The sequence below is a fragment of the Poecilia reticulata genome, chromosome 4 (genome assembly GCF_904066995.2).
Source record: "Poecilia reticulata chromosome 4, P_reticulata-male-v2, whole genome shotgun sequence".
Taxonomy (NCBI): domain Eukaryota; kingdom Metazoa; phylum Chordata; class Actinopteri; order Cyprinodontiformes; family Poeciliidae; genus Poecilia; species Poecilia reticulata.
Genome location: NC_088833.1, coordinates 13,835,275 through 13,855,710, shown reverse-complemented (window position 1 = coordinate 13,855,710; position 20,436 = coordinate 13,835,275).

The following is a 20,436-nucleotide window of genomic DNA, read 5'->3' as shown; positions in this document are numbered from 1 at the left end:
TAAAATAGGCAGTTAGATGTGTTGTTTTAGAAGGGATCTAAAATATTTACAGATTTTGGCTGCAAATTCTGGGGGTTCACTTTATATAATAATCAGTCATAATCAGATCTCCCTTTTGGCTTGTCATTGTTTGATTCATACCTTTTTTGCACATTTTTAAAATCAGCATTATAAATACAATTTTGTTTTCTTCCTGTAAGATCACACTTTGTTTCTTAAATTTCAACTATTTCTAAAAATAGACTGACAGGAGATTATTATATGCTTTGCACATGATGAGTGCTGTACTGAGTTCTACTAAACTTCCAAATGTTATGGCAGTCAGTTTTGTAAATATTTACTTGTATCTGGAACCACTTCTTATTATATTAGCTTTCTTCTTCACATACATTGCCTAAATGTTGATTTTACACATATTAGGCCATGCAAGTCACATTTAGAACTATTAGTGCCCAATATACAACCTTTAGCTTCTCTTTACTAAAGCAGCAATTGATTAAGTTGGATAAAGCCAGGAAAGTACTTCCAACACTAAGGTGGAAAAACGCACTCTCTGCAGTTTCATTTACATTGTCCACAAACAGCCTCAGTGCAGGGAAAGTCCATCTCTTTCATTTAACTATGTTCAACTTTTGCACTCAGTTTCCTTTGGTTGTGTGATGGCCCGGTGGAGCTTTTCCAGCAGATCTCTCCCATTCAGGAAAGAGGAAGCCCCCTGAAATAATACACCTTGTGAATTGATAATTAAGACATATATGGGACTTCTGACAGATAACACTGAGAACAGCAAATGGGACAAATGGCCTGTAGATGCTTTGGAGCCTGTGGGGCTGCATAGGGGTGCCGGGGTACAATGTGTCTGCTGACGAGCTGTCGATGGCGGGTCATGTTGCTAAGTTAAGTGTAAGCGTGCACATGTTTAAATGTTAAACACATACCGTCTGTGTTAGAGGAGTGACCCATCAGGAGTGTGTATTTTTTCTCATTATGTGTGCTTGTGTGTACAGATCACAGTGGGTGGTTTGAAGTGTGTCATCCCACTGCCTTCCATGCAGCTCTGATATTAGAAAGCTTTGCGGTTTCTCCTCCCGGAGGCCGCCTCAGATGTCACACAACATGTGCATCTAAGACTGCTACCTCGCCTCCAAACAGATCAAATGCAGCTGCTTAACCTGTATCACCACTTTCTGCGTGTAGTTACACACCCACACACACAGGTGCACAAATGCTGGACAAATGCTCAAAAACACACACATGCCCATCCCGATAATTGTTTGGAAAATAAGAAAATCTGACACAGATTTAGTTCCCTCTCTGAATTTTAACGTGCTTTTCTTCTCTCAATAGAGTTTCAATTAATACGTACAAAAGCATGGACAAACTCCTGGGCCTATGTATCTATCTCTGGGACAAATTTAGCAGCCAAAACTGAAATGGAAACAAGGTTGTTACCAATTGTTACGAGGAAGCATTCACATTGTGCTAAACCATGTTTTTAGCTGCAGATAAAAACATTAGCGGGTCAGTCTTTCGCTGAACTGTGTGTGTATGCTTCCTTCTGATCGCACCACAGAACAGATCTTGAGGGGAAGCAGGAAATATAGAAACAAAACAAATGGAAAAAAAAAAAGAAAATCTGTTAAAAGTTACAGACAACCTGCTGACTGAGCAGAATGTAGCAAGTTTTATTAAATAAAGTTACTTTTTTATTTGCTTTCAGGGCAAAATGAAATTTATGCAACAAAATGTATCTTAGGAACAGCACTGAGCTCCAAAACCTCGCACATTTTTGCTGAGAGATGAAATTGTGCTTGAAATCTCATGTATATTAGCTCCTAATTTCATAGGAGAAAGTCCTCAGGTATAACAACGGTTATTTGCTGAACAACAGAGATTTATTTACATATGATTTATTTAAAATGCTGCTTCCTACTCTGATGAAATATTCTCCAACTAAAATCAAGTTGAAAAATAATCCATGTCCACATGAACAAATTATGGAAGAATATGTTTACATTTCAGATTTAAAACACAATATTTATTCTTTTTTTCTGCTGGACTGATGGATGGATCTGTTAATATTGTCTGCAGCAGCATCAGGTTTTATGCTATTGCTGGTTATACCTTACTGTAAAAAAAGAGAAAGAACCATTTGTGTCCTCAGCAAATTTCTTCATTCATCTTTTCCTATCAATTGATCTTTTTGCATTAGGCGGGTTAAATCGACAAGATACATTTTTCTTATCATTTCTTCACCTAGACTGCAAGTTGCTTATTGCTCTGCAGAGCTACACAAATAAACCACGTCTGCTCCAACACCTGAGCCCACAAGGCTATAAATCACGACCAGCTCCGTTTCGTCCTTGCTGTCATTCAAAGTCACGTTCTAAGTTGGAACTCGCAATGGACTGAATCTCTTCACGCTGTTTACCACCCTGTAAATCTAGTTTACAGCTCATACTTCTCTGGCTTGGTGTGTTACTGTAAAGTTAATAGGCCCAGTGCAATATTAGTTACAGGTCTTTCAGAACATGCTCCTCTTTGCCCTGACAAAATCTGTGTGAATGAACAGTGCCTTGCTATTATTCTTGGACGGGGGATTGTTATTTTTTTCTGCTTAATTAGGATAGCTTTGTAAGCAGTGGGAGAAAGGTTTAATAGTTTCTAGAGGGAATTTTATCCATCTGAGCTAATTGGGAGAAAAATCAATGCAAGGATTATATCTCATATTTTTTAAAAGTTAGATAAGTGAAGGAGCACACCAATGAATTTAATCTGTTAAGAACCACAGGGTAATGCAAAACAAGTTTGAAACTTGTCTTTAACATCCTTTTTTTTTTTTAAACCATAAAGTGTTTTTCCATACACTGAGTTGTAGGCATGCAAATTTGAATATGGATACTTGCAAAACATTTAAAAGCATGTTAGCAAAGTATTGAAAGGGTTAAAGGGTTTAGATTCATCAATCTATATTCTGTTTCTTTGAGTCTGCAATGCAAGCAAGGGGAGGTTCATTTTTATGACAGCATTCTTGTCAAAGGTAATTCAAATTTATTTGATAAATAAAAAGAAACTAGTTAAAGAAAACAATATGACAAAGAAAAGAAATGTGGTCTAAATGCATTAGAAATGCATTTACAGAAGACAAATGAGGAAAATATAAGATGAAAGACTTACCTTCCACATAATCCCAAATTCTGTGAAGGTTGTTTGAAAATTGAAAAATCTTAAATTTCTAAGAGAACTTCTGCAGCTCAGCAGCAGCTGAATGAACTGACAGCGAATACTGCCCAGTGCATTGTGTGTTCTTTTAAAATCTGTTTCAATTGTTATTCTTGATTAGTTTTAGAACATTTGCTTCATTTATTGTTTTAAGTTAACTAAGTAATAAAAGACTAATCTAATGAAAGAGAGCATCACCAACCAGTTTTTCACTTTGTTCAATTCATGTGAAAATCGTTAATTCACATTGTCAAATTAAGGTATTTTACAAGACAGACAGGCACAATTCATATCTACAAATATACAATAAATCAATTAAGACATTCCGATCATAAATAAAACCCCAATAATATACAATACAGTCAAGTTTATTTTATAACATTTAGTAAAAGTCCTTCTGAAAAGCCCAGCTGATTGCATAAAGACATTAACTGTTCAGCAATCCATCCCGACTCCTGAGCAAGCGTGTGGCGACAGGTACAAGTAATGGCCACCTTGTAATGGAAGGAACCGCCACCAAAATGAGGGTGAGTAAAAGTGGCTGTCTATGAAGACAGAGTAGACACACAAATCTCACGAAAGCACTTTCCTGTAGAGCACAAAGACAAGAAAAAGCCAAATTTAGGTGTGACATGGCCCGCTTCCAAGGTATCGCATATCGACCAGAAGACCTTTGTGCCTGTAAGACTGGAGAAGGCAATTTTCTGTACAACTGAAACATAAATAAAACACTATCAGCAAAAGTTTCTTAACAAAACATGCAACTTTTATCTACACTTTCTCCTCAGAAAATATAAAAATATAAACAAAAACTGTTGTGGATTATTATGTTAAGATGGGATATGATGTGGCACACTGTGCAAAGTGAGATAAGACTTGAGACCAAGATGGAAAAAATATGCAACACAAATTTATTTTGATAATGACGGTTCTGATAACATCTCATTGGCCCCAATTGTTCACGTTGATTACTTGTCATTCCATATTCCAACGCGTATTAAATTTCCTCTCTTTATTCTGGCGGTTTGCTAGTCAGTGTTGTCCAGATAAGGCAGGTTTCAATTTGTTTCCATTATATTTTCATCAGCTGTCAGCTGCATTTGCATATGTAATAATGACCAAGACTGTCAGCCAGACTGTAACACCTTCATAAACACTAATTTAGAGGACTGTTCGATGATTGTTTAAGACCCAAATGCAAACAAGGCAAAAGCAGATGTGTGGTGATGGGGCAGGATAACTTCATGACAAAATTGCGGCATGTTGGAGTCACAGAAACCCAGATCATCAGAGCAATGGAACCTGGATGGTGAAAACAGAAGAATCAATTAATGATTTAGGGAAAGTAAGTATTAAATGGCAAGGATTAGTGGGATTAAAACCAAGTGCATACAGTTGACAGAATTACAGCAAAACTTTGTATCTGATGAATCTTGATTAATGACCCAGAGAATAATAGAAACAAGGGACAACTAGAACAGCATCACAGAAGCTAAGAAAACAGAGCTTAACATATATAAAAAATACAGAAATAACTCTAAATACACGAGCCATAACCCAGAACTCAGATGAAAACAAGCTCAGAGTCAAGTACTCAGGATAAATACTTTTATCCCTTTAAAGTTCTACTGATTGAAAAAGATCACCAGAGGCTCCAATACATGTGGCTTGCATTATTTATCATGCCATTGTGTTCATTTAAATAACTAGTACACTGTCATGCAGTGGCAGCACCTCTGTGACCGAGTTGCCTGCATAAAACACAGAGATGATGCATCACTGACAGAATATCTCTAAGGCAGAAGCGGAAAAAGGTTTTATTTTGATTTTGTCAGGTATCTATTGCTTTGGCAATAAAATAATACCTGGTACAGTAGAGTCCTTGATTTATTTATTATGTATGCATTATGCAGTGTGCTGATGTGAAGCTCATCTGCTAAACACATTGTGTAACTGAGAGTTTGTGACCAACTGATTATATTCCTTTTCTTTGAAGCTGGTCAATCTCACCTATCACCTACAAACAACTAAAAACTGATTTTAGACGTCAATCTAAGCGGACACACATTCCAAACTGAATCTAAATATCTATATATAAACATTTCTTACAAAATGTTTTACATTTCTCAAGCTTAGCTCAGAATTTTCAACTACTAAGTTTATATATATCTTCTATATATAATACAACAGTTTCAGAAAAGAAACTGTGATAACCATTCTCCTCTCAGGTCCTCAGTCATGTCAAATCGGCTTTCTTCTCCTTTGCCCTTTAGTCATCTACACCTTTTCTTCATTTTAATAATTCCCAACATTAGATCAAAGCAGGTTACATAAAATCTTAAAGGAGATCAGAACTACATCCGGCAGCAGTCTAAGCCAATCAGGTGGCGACACATTGCAAAGACGACATGAAAGTTTCACACCATAGGATAACATCTTTGAGAGAGAAAAAAAGAGACGCTTGCCTGTAAGTGTAGAGGTAGAAGCGAGGGAAGTACTAGCTGAAATATACATAAACAAACATCCTCAGGTAACCAAGAAACTATGCAAGACTGGAGCAGAGGCAGGGACTATCAAAGAGAGTATCCAGGATGTGGGGGGAGTGAGGGGATGGGGAAGAAGGAGACGGAAGGGGAGGATGGAAGGGGAAGGGCTGGAACAAAAAGAAAGCCTCCCTCGTTGCACAGACCTGAAAAGAAGGACTCATGCCTTTCAAGGCTGAAAAGGTGCCAAGACTAGGATTCAGCTGAGTCCTCAGGTATTCAGACATTGCCTTAAGTCTCAGAAATGAGTCAGCATTATGTTACCTGCAACATTCAGAGGGAGTGGGAGGTCTACTTCCAGCTACATCGTGTTTCAAAAAAGTACATAGAACATACTTTATAGCTGCTTGTTCTTATAGTACATAGTGTGATGCAGAGAAAGGAGGCAGTACAGGAAAATGTAAGGTTCAATGACACTAATCCGTGCTTACTAATTCCAAACATTTTAAATTTTTATTTGTGTATCATTTTCCTTTCATTTCACAATAATCTACAACTTTGGGAGGGGAACTCTAATTAAATCCTGTTAAAATAAGTTGAACTATTTATTTAATTTAAATCGAATAACATTGAATACGATTGCAAAGCATTGTCTGAAGGTACACTAAAAAAAAGTCTCCTACATTTCAGAGTTTGCCTCTGACTCCTCACACACATTTTGGCAGTGAAGCTGCTTTTATACGTTGTTTTTAGCCAATGACGTGTGTGATTTAAATCAGCACAAATATTATTTAAGGTCAGAGAAAATGTTTTAAGAGACAGAAATCTTGATATGACACTATGCAAACATTACCAGTAAAGGACATTTTATGGATGATGTTTTCCTTTTTGCATAAAGAATTGATTTTGATGAAGCGTGCAATTATATTTTACATGTTATCCAATGTTTTTTTTTTGTCAAAGTTCATCTTCCCAGGAGAAGCCAGCCTCAGCGGGAGAGGCATAATCCGGTGACAAGGCTGTCTGCCAGCCTGCTAACTCCATGATTGTTTCCAGACAAGTGTTGTTGCCCTCTGGACAGCACGTCTCTCCGTTCTAGAGTAATGGCCAATTACCAGGAGGCAGTTTGTTGAAAGGATGCTGCCAGGAACTACATCTGCCTTCAAACAGCGATCGGATCCAAACATATGCTCTGGAACAAACTACCTTCAAAAGATGAAGCGCATTCACTAACCAGAGTTGCCTTCAGAGCAATGTGCGAGTGTTGAGAAAAGTCTAAGCTGTGGATGACATGGGAGTGGGGATTTATTTGTTTATTTGTGTAGATATTGTTTACTAGGTAGGGATGAATAAATGGTTGGCAGAAGGTTTTGGACAAAAATAAGTATTTGATTAAGGTAACATCTTTTTTTTAATTGTTATTCCTTTTTCTCAGTTTAGTTCAGGTCTTTGAAATGTGTCAGTCAGATGTAACATTTTAGTCCTAAATATTACAGCTTTGTTAAACACCAACTGAAATCTACAGTAACATGCCAGATAAATTATGTACATCTCCATCTTCTTTTTTGCAATATTGCAATTGTGTAATTGGTAAGGAGTTTGATTGCGTGGTTCTGCTTGGATCTGGAGTTTTGAGATGCCCTGTCCAGTGTATCTGATAATAATAGGATCTTACATAAATTTACGTTTTTCAATTTTGAGTGTTTCTTGTCTTCTACCCTAAATCAAAGTTCAAGTTTCTGATAACTTAAATTACAATTCTCACATTGGTTTTATGATATCTTTTGTGTTAGAAAAAATTGCTGTATTAGCAGTTAAACTTGCCTAGATTCACCACTTCACACTTAACATGCATGTTTTAAAACTACTCGACTAAGCTAGTAAAAATAATTGTCTTAACTTGCTGTGAATTATTTTGAAAATTTGTAAGGTATAGCATTTTCCCCACTACAAATATAAATATAAAATATTTAGACTTTTTATTTTTACTTCTTTTGAGTCAGAGGATTTGAGGGATCATTAAGAAAGCTATGTACTGAAACAGCATTCAAATAACTTACATGTTTCAAGGTTTTGCATGAATCATAAAAACAAAGAGACTACGTGATGATCACAGTGGGAGTAAATGTTGAAATTGTAGATTCCACTGGTGATTTTTTTAGTAAAATAAATGGAAAATATTTGTATAATTGAAGAACACATATGACAGCAACATTTTTGAAATTAATAAATAGAAATGGAAATAAATATAGATTATTAAAAAGATAATCTATATTATTAGGGTTTTTTTGTCTTTCCATTTTTATGCTGTCTTATTTTTTTATTGGTTAAATGTAGTATCTTGATCTTAAATGACATGTTTTCATTAGCTATAAGAAAAAAATATAATCAACTATAATCAACATAGGAAATTGGTCTGTGTGTAATTTAGCCATATAATGTCTTTCTTAATGAATTGAGCTACAATAGATTATCTCTGTACTTTATTAAATGCATGAAATTATTACTTAGTGCATACATGCATGTTTTTGTTTCCAGTAAATATGTAACATTGAGCTATATCTTATCAGAGAATGTAAGAAGGCAAACAAAGGTCCTCACAAATGAAAGTAAAAATATGTCAGTGTTGCTTTCTTTCTAGTTCTTAAACGTAATTCATGTTGTAGAAAAGTTTGAAATATTAAATAAATGTCTCCAGCAAAAACAAAAAGTTTTCTCTCTAGTCCAATCACCATCACTGTGTTGAGTTTGAGCTTACTGCCTCCAGCACTTCGAAAATCCAAATCATGTGAGACCATTTTATCCTTGTAGACACTACAGCAAACCTCAAGGTTCCATATTTTACATGGAGCCTTGCCACATTTATATTATCTACAATTTCCCCCTGCCTTTGCAATCCTTTTCGACACAAATTTGGACAAATTACAAGCCTCCTTTAATCTTTTGATTAGGCGATGTTGTGATAGTGGATATCCATGGAGGAGGATGACTGATTGACTTCTTCACTGCACAGCCGTGATAAACCAAACAGTCCCGTTTCCAGTGGTGATGTCACGGTGTTAAAGCCAGGTGCAGAGGCCAATGGGTGCAGCAGAAGGGCCCGCTGAAATTCAACGCACACTCCAGAGCAACCAAGCAAGCATCAACACGATCCTTCGGTTTCTCTCAATAGTGTTAAGCTTAATTCATTGATATCACATGTTTCAAATTCAGAATGCTCCAATTTCAATCATCTAATTGTTTCTGTACCTTTCTTCCAGGATTTGGGTTCCTATGTTGATGAAAATAATATGCTGTCAAGTGTTCAAAATTCTGAAATGGAGGAATTGGGCCTGGGGGGGTTAACTTAAACCTCTGCCTTCACATGCATGTGTTGCTGTGGTCTTTTGATGATTTTCCACAGCTATTGGTGCAACGCTGCAGGAAGAGAGAAAATAAAAACATCAGCTAAAATATGAAGTATCCTGTTTTTCTTGCCTTCAGTGCTGCTGTTTTTGATCAAATAAAGCTACGGACCATGTAAAGGGACACAAGTTCAACAAAAAATGTGCATGAGTTTCCCCACATGCTGGATTATCTAATGTTCCTAAAGACTAATTTAAAGTGTAAAAATGAAACATTCATCTAGAGCTGTTTTTAGATTGTTAGTCCAGTAGCAATACAACGACTTTTGTAATGAAATACTAAATAAATGTCGGCAGCAAAAACGGAAAGTTTTCTCTCTAAAACACCTACGATAGTTTTAACAACAGTTAAAACTATAGTTAAAACTATTGTAGGCACTGGGAAAAATGTTACTACATTTTGATGTTTGGATTTTGCACGTGCTTTTGAACATGCAAGAGTTTTTTTTTCTTCTGCAGCTGCAGCTACAAAGCAGCTTGCCACCATCAGCGTGTACACGCCTCCAGCACCAGCTAATATAAATTAATTAATTTTAGCTGCTGTGGATAATAGTTTTGTAAATGAATAATAAAATGTGACATGCCAAGCTGATAACTACAACTTATTTATCTTATGTTGTAAAAGTATCTTTTAGAAAAAACAATTGTCAAAAATATTCCAGTATTTTGCTCTTTGTTTAATGTCGCATTGTTAACTTAAGATGTAATCTTTGAGAACATCGGTATGTTTTTCTCAAATAGAGCTACTCCCTCCGTACTTTAAAAAATACTTTGGAGAACTGCGACACCATATTAGGAAGTAGCATTTTAATATCGTTGCTTTTAAAACTCTTTGTGACCTTTAGTATCTTTGCGACTTGCACTATTTTAGTTTTTGTTCTGCTGCAGTAAAACTGATCCAGCAGGCCTAATATCTTATTGGCATGCAAAGTGTGTTTTCATGACATCTGGAGTTAATAACCAGCAGATATTGCATTCCAAATGGTCTTTTGCAATATTATTAATGTGCACACTGACAGTGATAATGATATAGTGTGCATCCCTTTCTTTGAAAGTGGTGCATTGCTAAAAACTCCACTTTATATATCAGTCTCTTTTAACATGAAGTGACAATGATGCATATGTGGGCAGTGCAGAAACAGAAACACCCACCTTCAAAATAAAAGCTGTTTATTTTTCCAAAAATAAAAGCAATGACTTTGGATTTGTGTATAGCAGTAACTTTTTGCATGTTTATGGTTCTTTTTAAATTTCTGATCCTCATTTGAGGAGTCATCAGTTATTTTGGGTATTTATAAACAGGCTTAAGACATAAGCTGTAGTAGAAAAAGAGAGGAGTGGGCTCAAACAACTGAACCTATTTTTAACTGATTGGTCAATAAATATCAATGATGGCAAGATATTAGTGAAATCTTTTTTCTTCTGCTTAGCATATTGCAAATTCATAAACATATTTATAAACATACAGATCTGGAAAAAAAAGAGACCCACTGCACTGAATCCCATTGAAAACCTCCTGGATATTCCACCAAATAATGATTTCTGAACTCTTCCTGAGTTAAAATATTAGTATTGTTGTCCCTAAATTAACATAAACTAGTTTTCTTTGCATTATTTGAGGTCTGCATCTTTTTTTTTTTGTTTTTTGACCTTTTCTCATTTTCTGCAAATAAATCCTAAAATTTTGCTTGGAATTTCAGAGACATGTTGTCAGTAGCTCATAGAATAAAAGAACAATGTCCATTTTACTCAAGCATATACTTATAAAGAGTAAAATTAGAGAACTGACAATTTTGCAGGGGTCTCTTAATTTCCCCAGAGCTGTACATAACCCTCATAGTCTGACTAAAGCCATTTCTTTGGTGGTAAAAGTTTCAAAGTGTTTATTTTATTCTATGAACTAGAGGAGTTACATGTGTGGGCTGTGATTGGTCAGAGGAATTAGATTTAAATTGGGTAGTTCTCTGGGATGCTTGTAATTTAAGCTGGTAACTCTTGGTAATAACTACAACAAACGGGGTTCCGTTTTCAGGTCACAGCACTCCTTACCTGACCTTTTAGTGCTTTTCTGCTCCTTTAGCTTCCTTTTAATCTGTCTACCACTGAATGCTCAAAGAAATCTTTTTCTCCCATTTACAGACTTCTGTTTCATCTCTTTTTTATTGTCCATTGCTGATAGGGGGAGGCTGGGAGAAAATACTGTGATGGGTTGAAGCTTTTATTTGCTTTAACTACCATAATACATCTCTCAGACTCAGATCTAGTTTCTCTCTAGCTGGTTTCAATTCAGTGGCCCGTAATCACCATTCCTGTGGAGTGTCCATATTATATCCCCCTGTTCTCTCCTCTTTAGCCAGCAATGGCAAGGAATCCAATGCAAAAAAAAAAAATCCCATAAAGCAGTGAATGATCTGGTTAATTTTTACGGTAGACAGAACACTCTGATTTAGGTAACTAATCTTTAGCTTCTAAATAAAGTTTTCAGTGATTTTATTCGAAGTCTGGACAAATGGTTAAGCTTTAGTCCATTGATTCTCCACAAGTAGCAATCAGCGCTTAGGAATGGGGCTAACTGCTCCCATATGGCAAAGGGTTTGTATTGGAGTGAGATACGTGAACATGTGTCATTTCACAAATAACTGTCTTGGGGAGCATTTTTTTTTATATAATGGAAACATATGTGGTTTCTCCCTGTTGTTCAGGTGTGAGACAGAGCTCCAGTTTTTGGAAAGGCTTTACATGGAAAAGAAACTTTTAAAACAAAGAGCCACTCTTAACTTATGAAGGATAACTGTGTCACTATGTCATTACTTAGAACTTTAAAATGTCACTTCCTAGTTAGGTGTAGGTCTCTGAAATCATCATGATAGATAACGGTGTATTTAAGAAGGCTTGTGGACTTTTTTGTGTTTTGCACATGACAAGTGTTGAAAAATATGAAGACCAGAGTAAAATCTGATGAGTTAAATGACAAAGTGAGAACGGTTAGTTGGGAAACCGATGAGTGATGAAAACTCTCCTCTGATCACTGGTCATTTATTTACCACTTACCAACGCTCTCAAACAGAGACCCTTTCATCACCCTTCAGGAAGTTAACAGACCATCAGACCACATACTGGCCTTTATAAGCATTTCCCTTATATGCGTCATGCATGCTGCTGGGTGACTGAGTGAAGCCAGCTCATTGGCTTGCTCAGCTGTTGTCTTCTGTTTTATTTGGAAATCAGCAAAGGATGACTTCATCTCCCCCAGACTTCTTCAAAGTGATCAGATGGAGTATAAGAAGCCCTTGTATTCTGCCCTTTCTTTTCCATACACAGAAGAGAAAACATTCAGCTGCCTGCAGAGCAGAACTGCAGAAGTGATCAATTAACAGGTCACAGACTACTGCTATTTTCACAGGAGAAAATCATCACAGTGGATGCTTAATTCACACCCTGCAGAGCCATTAACTTGAAAAAAGTCCAAGTAAGGTCATGTTGAAATTGCTTGGCAATTCCAGTAGCCTTATAGAAAGAGAAGAATGTGACTTGTGTAATGAGAATACTTGAACTGAAGAGCTGTTGAGGTCACTGCAGTGCTGGAATGAACTCTATCTAATCTATCTATCTATCTATCTATCTATCTATCTATCTATCTATCTATCTATCTATCTATCTATCTATCTATCTATCTATCTAATCTAATATTTCACTTTCTCTGAATGTGTATATGAATGTAGCGATGATAGCGATGATGATAGCTCCATGATTTGGAGATGAGGCACTAAAATTACAGAAGGCAGAGCTAAAAACATTATGAAATCTATTAGAAGTTGACAAAATAGGTAAAAAATTAACATAACAGATGGCGGCTATTAGAAAGCTAGACAGCTCTAAAGTGTGCACCTGAAAGAAAAAATGTATAAACTGTTTTAAATAAATTTGGTCTTGGTTAGAGTTTTCAAGACAGGTCAAAGAGTGGGACCTGAACTTAGCTTCACTTTGAAGTCTTTACATGATGCGCCAGACTGCCAAGGTTCCGCAAACTTTAAGAAATTTAAATGTGACAGCAGTATTATTAACCAAACCAATGGTGAAAAATGTAAATGAGGACAGTAAAAAAAATAATGAAAAGGTTGGGTGGCATCTTAGAGAGATAGTGTGCGTACTTCAAATTAATGTTGGAGTATCTCAAGACAAAACCCATTTAAAATTTGGAGGGCCAGAATATGCTATGCACCCCATTAGAGACATAGCCTTGGAGTCCAGTGTCTCAAGAATTCATGAGAAAGTGTGTGGGGTTATTTATGCAAGAATTCTTGCTGAAGACACAACCAGAGAATAAATTTCAAAGAGTTTCTCCCTGGTGAACTCTTGTCTCTTTCAGTTTCTTTGAGAGAAACTACAGGTTCTGGAGAGAAGCAAATGCTAGAATGCTGAGCACGCTTGAAACAGACTGCAGATTAACTAAACTCTTTGATGACCACACAGGAAAGAGTTGAGGGAAAAAAAAAGTCAGTACATTACAGGGAGGCTATTTATACATGTTTGGAAAAGAAGAAAACTTTTTTCACAGATTAGTAATCCAGCCTTGTACAGAAATGACAGATATATTTTGCAGGACTCAGCTACTACGTGAGAATTGTTGACCAGTAGATTTCTCTATTCTGCATTAGGCCCTGTTTCTCATACCGCAAATCTTCTGCATCTTTTGAGTTTGTATTTCTGAATCTATTGCTCTCCACCTATCAATTTGTCTGGGGCTTTTGTTGAACCAGAGATGTGGGCACATTTATTCTGCTGTCAGGGGAAAAATGGTAACCAGAAGCAACTACTTTATCTTAAACTATTCTTTGGTTCAGTTAATCAAATTAGCTGAATGACTGAGTTCTTTTTCCTTTTTTAAGTTGAAGCTCAGTGATTCATCTGGTTTAGACTGGGCAAGAAGAAAGTTTAATGTTAACAACAATTTGACCAGCTGTTGGTCTTCATGAGCCAACCCCTGAGGAAAGCGGCTCCTTCCTTTGCATTGCGAAAAGTTGCTACCAAAATAGAGTTAACTTTACTGCACTAAAATCAGGGGCTTTCTGTCATCAGACAGAAAGATTTGACTTGACGCATCAGTGTTGTTTTAGTACAGTTACTGGTTTGGTGTAAAATTCTTACAGAAGAAATGTGCTACGTAAATTTTTTAGGTGCTATGTGTGACAATGTTCTTCCTCACGAAACCTAAGAAGCAGAATAGTTAATACTTTGTTTTAAACTTGGTAAAATTCAAGTTGAGTTGTTTGAAAAAAAAAAAAAGGAAATTTTTAGCGAGGATTTTTTAATATTCTCATTTTAGTTGGAATGCGGCACAATTTATTAGAATCTGTTAGAAAACAACTATTTATTAGGTGTCGAACATAAAGAAAATCCACACCACAGCAGGTATGTCTGCTTTAATTTACAATACTCCATCATGCAGAGGCTAACAAAGTGTTGATAAGTCTGAATGGGACTGTGGTCCTCAGGAGAAGGATTACACTTCGCCTCAACTCTCCTTTACTTCGACCGGTACAGAGAAATGATAGTCTCCAGGGGAATATATTTCATCATATTTCAGGTTGAAGCAATCTGTCGGCCAGGAAAACAGCTGGATCAGAGCGTGTGAGAGTTTGTCGACAAGAATGGAAGGCAAATATATTCTGCTTTAAGCATAATGTTTTAGTCGTCATTTAGGTGTGGTGTATTGGCAAACAGAAGAATCACAAAGTACATTGCTGGCCCAGGTTAATATAATATTGAAATGTGTGCTGGCTCGAAATATATAGGATTGGGTTGGCAGCAGTGGCGCTCCAAGAAAATTTTTATAAGTGTGGCCAGGCCAATAAAATTCACAATTCTCCCACATGCAGAGGGGAAAAGCTAAAATAAATACGATTATTGTAGAATTACTGTATTCATTTATTTATTTTTATTGGGTTTGTCATTTATTTCTTCATCGAAGAAGAAGACTGTAAGCCATTTATGACATGAACATGATTCTTCATGTAGGAGACCAGCTAGTCACTGGGACCACCTGTTTTATTTGATTTTAGCAACCTCTTCGGAACATGGCCTCCTTTTGAGCAATATGGCTGAAAATAACATGCCCAAAATGAATTGAATGTATCTCAAGAACTACAGAGTTTATTTTAATTGTTTTGGCATCAAAACAAAGGCAAGACCCTAGGGAACATGTTACAACTCTAAAAACCACCCTGCCTGTTACTGAGGAAAGTGTATTAATATGATAAACAGCAGAAATTAAGAAAAAAATCAATTTCCGCCTAAAAAAAACACTTCAATCTATGAATGCTCCTTTCAAAACATGCAGTGAAAGCCAAAAAAAGTAGCAACAACAGTACACAATCTGACCTTTTACTGTGCCAAGTTTCATGAAAAAAAAGTTAATCATATGAGTTTTAGAGAGGTGCTTCTAGATAAAAATCTAGGCGGACCTTCCAAATGAGCCATTTTGGCACAATTTGTGCCATTTGAACTTTCTTAGTTTTTATTTCTGTAGGGTCTGTTTTAATCATTTATTCTTTTCATATAATAAATTATTATTTATCATAAATAAGTAATTACATCTAATAATTGTTTTTGGGGGTTCTTTTGAAAAATCCACATTGCATTCATTCATAAAAAGAGAAAAAAAATAGACAAATTGTAATAGACTGAAAATGGACCAGATTAACTCACAATAACACTTCAAATAGAATTATACAACAATGAAAATGCAAATAGCAATGAAAACTAAGTTGTCAAAATGATATGATCAAAGTAAAAACTAATATATCTCATAATTACATTACAATAGCTGCGCTCTGCGCTCTGTGCGTAAAACCTCCCAATTCCCCATTCATTTTTTCAAAACTACGCGGGGCAGTTTCTCGGGAACCCATTGGTCAATTTTGACGATTGACATGTCGTTCGAACCGTCAGAGCCAATAGAATCTGAGGGCGTTGACATTAATACGGAAACTAAAGTCATTCACCAATTACAGCGAAAAAAAGGCATGTGACGTAAATTGACCAATTTTGACCCGGTATTTTGTGAAGCCACATAAAACACGGAAATGCCTCTGTGCCGAACCAAAAACCATGTGAGATGTACTCAGGGAAAAGGGATTATCGGACCAGGTGGAAATATTTACTCTAATATGGATTATGACCACGAAACGGCAAAGATAGGACTGGATTTTTGATTTTAGCTTCGTGAAATTAGCTATTTCTGTTTTTCTTCTTTAGCTGCTGGTTCATTGAGTTTTGCACGTAGCCTGGTGACTCTAGTATTGTTAAAAACCGCAGTGCTTCGGCTTTACTCTGATTAATAGTTTTTGTACATCGGGCCTCCTTGCTCTTTTACTATTGCGTTTTTTACCGGGTGTGCCTCGTTAGCCTCGTTAGCGTCTAATTGCGTTTCTTTTTATTAATCTGCTTAGTGTTCAATCTGGGTGTTGTTGAGGAAGAAAATATCAATCCTATCATTTAGAAGAGCTTTTTCCCTTTACGTGGATATGCAATATGCCTATATTGATAAATGTATAGCATGTGTTTTTAATTGATCTTGTTGCGGCAAGCGCCGAGGACCCAAATTTGGGTCCTCTAGCGACGGAGACGCCACTCAAGCTAACGATTTTTACATTCGCCTTAGGAATAAACATCTGCAAGACTATTTTTAAGTTTGCTATATTTTCTTGCCTGAGAATATCTGTTGTGTTGCCCTGCGACAGACTGGCGACCTGTCCAGGGTGTATCCCGCCTGTCGCCCGGAACGTTAGCTGGAGATGGGCACCAGCAACCCTCCCGACCCCACTAAGGGACAAGGGTGTAAGAAAATGGATGGGTGGATGGATGGATGGAGAATATCTGTGTTACTTTTCTAAAATCATCCTGGTAACTGTGACATCTGAACTGATCTCAACAGATTAATTCCATCCATTATTGTAATTTGATCTAGTTAAACAGATATTGTTTCTTTTTAGCTCTATGAAAACTCGAGGTGATTTTGACGTATTTTAACTTCCAATAATGTAGAACTTCACTTCAAAAAGCTAAATGATCTCTTTAACATGTCTCAAAAAGATGAGAAAATTTAGTAATGTTTCAATTCGACTTTTTGATACCTTTACCCCGAGGAACTGAATGATTCCAGTAAAGTGGAGAATGAAGAATTCGACATAAAAGGCTGTGACAAGAGACAGTTGTGAAGCGTATGCAAGAAATCTTTCCCATGGCATTTCCTTTTAATCCTTTAGAAAATTACTTCCCCCTTGAGAAAGCACCTGGAATCTATTAGTAATAGATTATCTTGTTTTTGTGTAATGTAGCGCAAAGTATGAGGTGGAGAGAGACGTATTTATTTTATTGTTAGATTCCAATCTAGCTTAAAAAGTGGTATCATACGAGGGCAAGTGGATGGAGAATTTGTTGATTTGGAAAAAAAAGGCAAAAAATGTAACACAATGACACAAGTAGGTCAAGGTTTTGTTCATAGCACCTTTTTTTTTTGCCAAAGAGGTGATGAGATTTTGTAATCTTAGAAACGGCTTAGAACCTGGGATTCTTCCAACAAGTATAATGACCTTCATCACCCACGAATCCACTACTTATGTCCTGTGCTGGGGAAAAACGTTTAGGCTCTATCTTTTGTAGAGCTGTCTCACTGGAATTGTATCTGCCTGTTTTGTGTATCCAAGGAATCTGCTTATCTGATGTCAACTTCCTGAAGTCTCGGCTGTAAACAGACCTCAGGTCCACCCCTCTGTCTCAGAATCACCACAGACTCATGGGTGACTCAGAGAGGTATCTGAAAGGAAGGGCAGAAAAAGCAGGAAAAAGGAAGGAAGAGACAGAAATGTGAAAGGAGGAGATGAGATGAACTTGTTCAATTCAGAAAATAAAATAAGATTTTTGCTCAAGTCACAATGTGCGTTTCCAGAGGCAGGCTTGATGGGTTAAATGCAGCATGTTAAAAATACCAATAAAAACAAATCTTATGTTACTCATTCTCTTTACTTCTCTTATTTCCCACAGCCAAACCCTTGTAATGATGCTCTTCTCTAACGGTGGTTAATGTTATAAAAGCTTTGACTAAAACCTCCTTTCCAAGCAAAATAAAACAACAATGCCTCCAGGCCTGCAGAAACCTTACAGCTGGACTTTGAGTAACTCAAGACTGCAGAACTCTGTCACTGCTTTCCTGTACATGTTACATACATACTCCTCAGATCTGCTCCAGACCCCTTGTTAAAGGAAAATCTAGTTATGCTAATGTAAAATGAGAAGACACATTGTGGCAGTGAACGGTATCAATCCTGCAGTATTCTCTGCTCCGAAATTTCTAGTCCAAGAAAAGTATGATTTTGGCTGTTATATTTCCATTTGAAGTTTGGAAAATAACTCAGTATGACTTCACAGCCTCTTGTGTGTATCCTCTACAAAATGTAGCTGTGGTTCAATGATTGTACAGTGAGATTTATGTGTCTGCACACAATCGCTTGATTGTGTGCCTTTTTGGAGAAAAGAATCTTGCAAAAACGTTTGTGGAATAACAAAGTCTTTATGTCCAGGTGTTTTGTTGCAAATGGAGTCATGGACAAGCAGGACATTGGAACTCATATTTTGAAGTTATGTTTTGTGTAGTTGTAATCAGTCATAGTTCTTACCTGCACAAATAAGGGAAATTTAAATAAATCCTTGGAATAGGGAAAAACTAACAGCTAGTCAGACAGAGTAGTTGCAGAGCTCCACTTAAATATGCAAAACTCTTCCTTTTAAATGTTTCCATTTAAAGTCATGGGAAAATTAGGACACCCTAAGGTTACTCTACCTTTGGACACATGGGCATTGAAAAGCCTTCAATTTGTCCAGTTGCCAGTTCAAGCCCCCACCCTGTCCATCTCAGGGTGTGGTGTCCTTGGGGACTTCACCTGTCTCACTGTGGTGGTCAGAGGACGCTATGGGAATCTCACTTTTGTCAGACTGCCCCAAGGTAGCAGAGTCTACTGTGTAGTTTACCACCACCAGAGTGTGTGTTAAATGACTAAACCACTTTGAAGTCCTTGGACTTGATAAAGCACCAACCAACACACTTCAAATGGCAAAGCTGATACACAGGTATGTCATCTAAAGTTAACGTGATTAGAACATGTTACTCAGAATTTTGATGTTGGCTTTCACTGTTTAAACTTTAGGCAATCCATCTGAAATACTCCCAACTGTGGATGCAAAACTTTACCGTATGAGTAAAAGAGCTGTCTGGGGCCTTCAACTGAAATATTGTGGGAGGTCTCAAGCAAAACCGAAATAAAACAGAAAATAGTTTACAATATTCTAAAGATGTCTATAAAGGTTTTGAGTTTATTTTATTTTTCAAATAAAACCCAACTTTACAGATGGAATACAAATGAAAAGGTATAACAGGAACTCAGCCATACCTGAAGATAACATGAATAGAAAACACAATGCACAAATCACTCAACGTGCTCATCACTGCAAAACTATGATGAAAAATCCAATAACCAGGTACTGATGAGATCTGAACCTGCTCACAAAAAAACAGTTAAGTCAATAAATACCACTAAACAAAGTTACCAAAATAAAATGATTAAGTCAAAGCAGATTTTAAACAATTCCCACTAGCTCACAGGCAAAAATAAAATTCAGTTTTGGTGGTCTGGAGTGAGCTCGGAGTAACCTCAACACATGTCCTTTCAAGCAGAGCATGGAGCCAACAGATTGTACGGCCAAAACTGGAGACTTTGGCCGAACAAATAACCAGGAGACAAAACAACAGTCTGTCTCCCCTGCACTCACCCGCACAAGAGTCAAGGTCTTCTGTCAAGGGAGACTGGATACTGAAGGACACTCTTCAAAGAAAATAAAAAGAAAAGAAATAATTTACAGCCTGCTCAAGCAGCATGAATGACGGCTGCCTCCAGACCGTGATCTTCACCCACTTATAGTCAGCAGGGCTTTCGAATGATCTACGTCAAAGTCGGCAAAGCTGGCATCTGTAAAAAAGATCATGTGACCTAGTGACAGAACAGAAACCCAACATAACAAGAAGATGCCGACCTGACAAGATAAAACTAATAACCTCTTAAAACAATCAGTGCAGCTGCTCTAAACAATAGTTACAGAGTAATCTGAGTCACAGTCAGTTGTCCAGCTGTTTTTAAAGAGGCTAAGCTACGCCCAGCTATCACAGGTGCAGGTGAGAAGCACCCTAACACAAGAGTATCGATATGAATATGGATGCCTTTAGAGTAGGGGTCTCCAACTCCAGTCCTTGATAGCTACTGTCATGCAGGTTT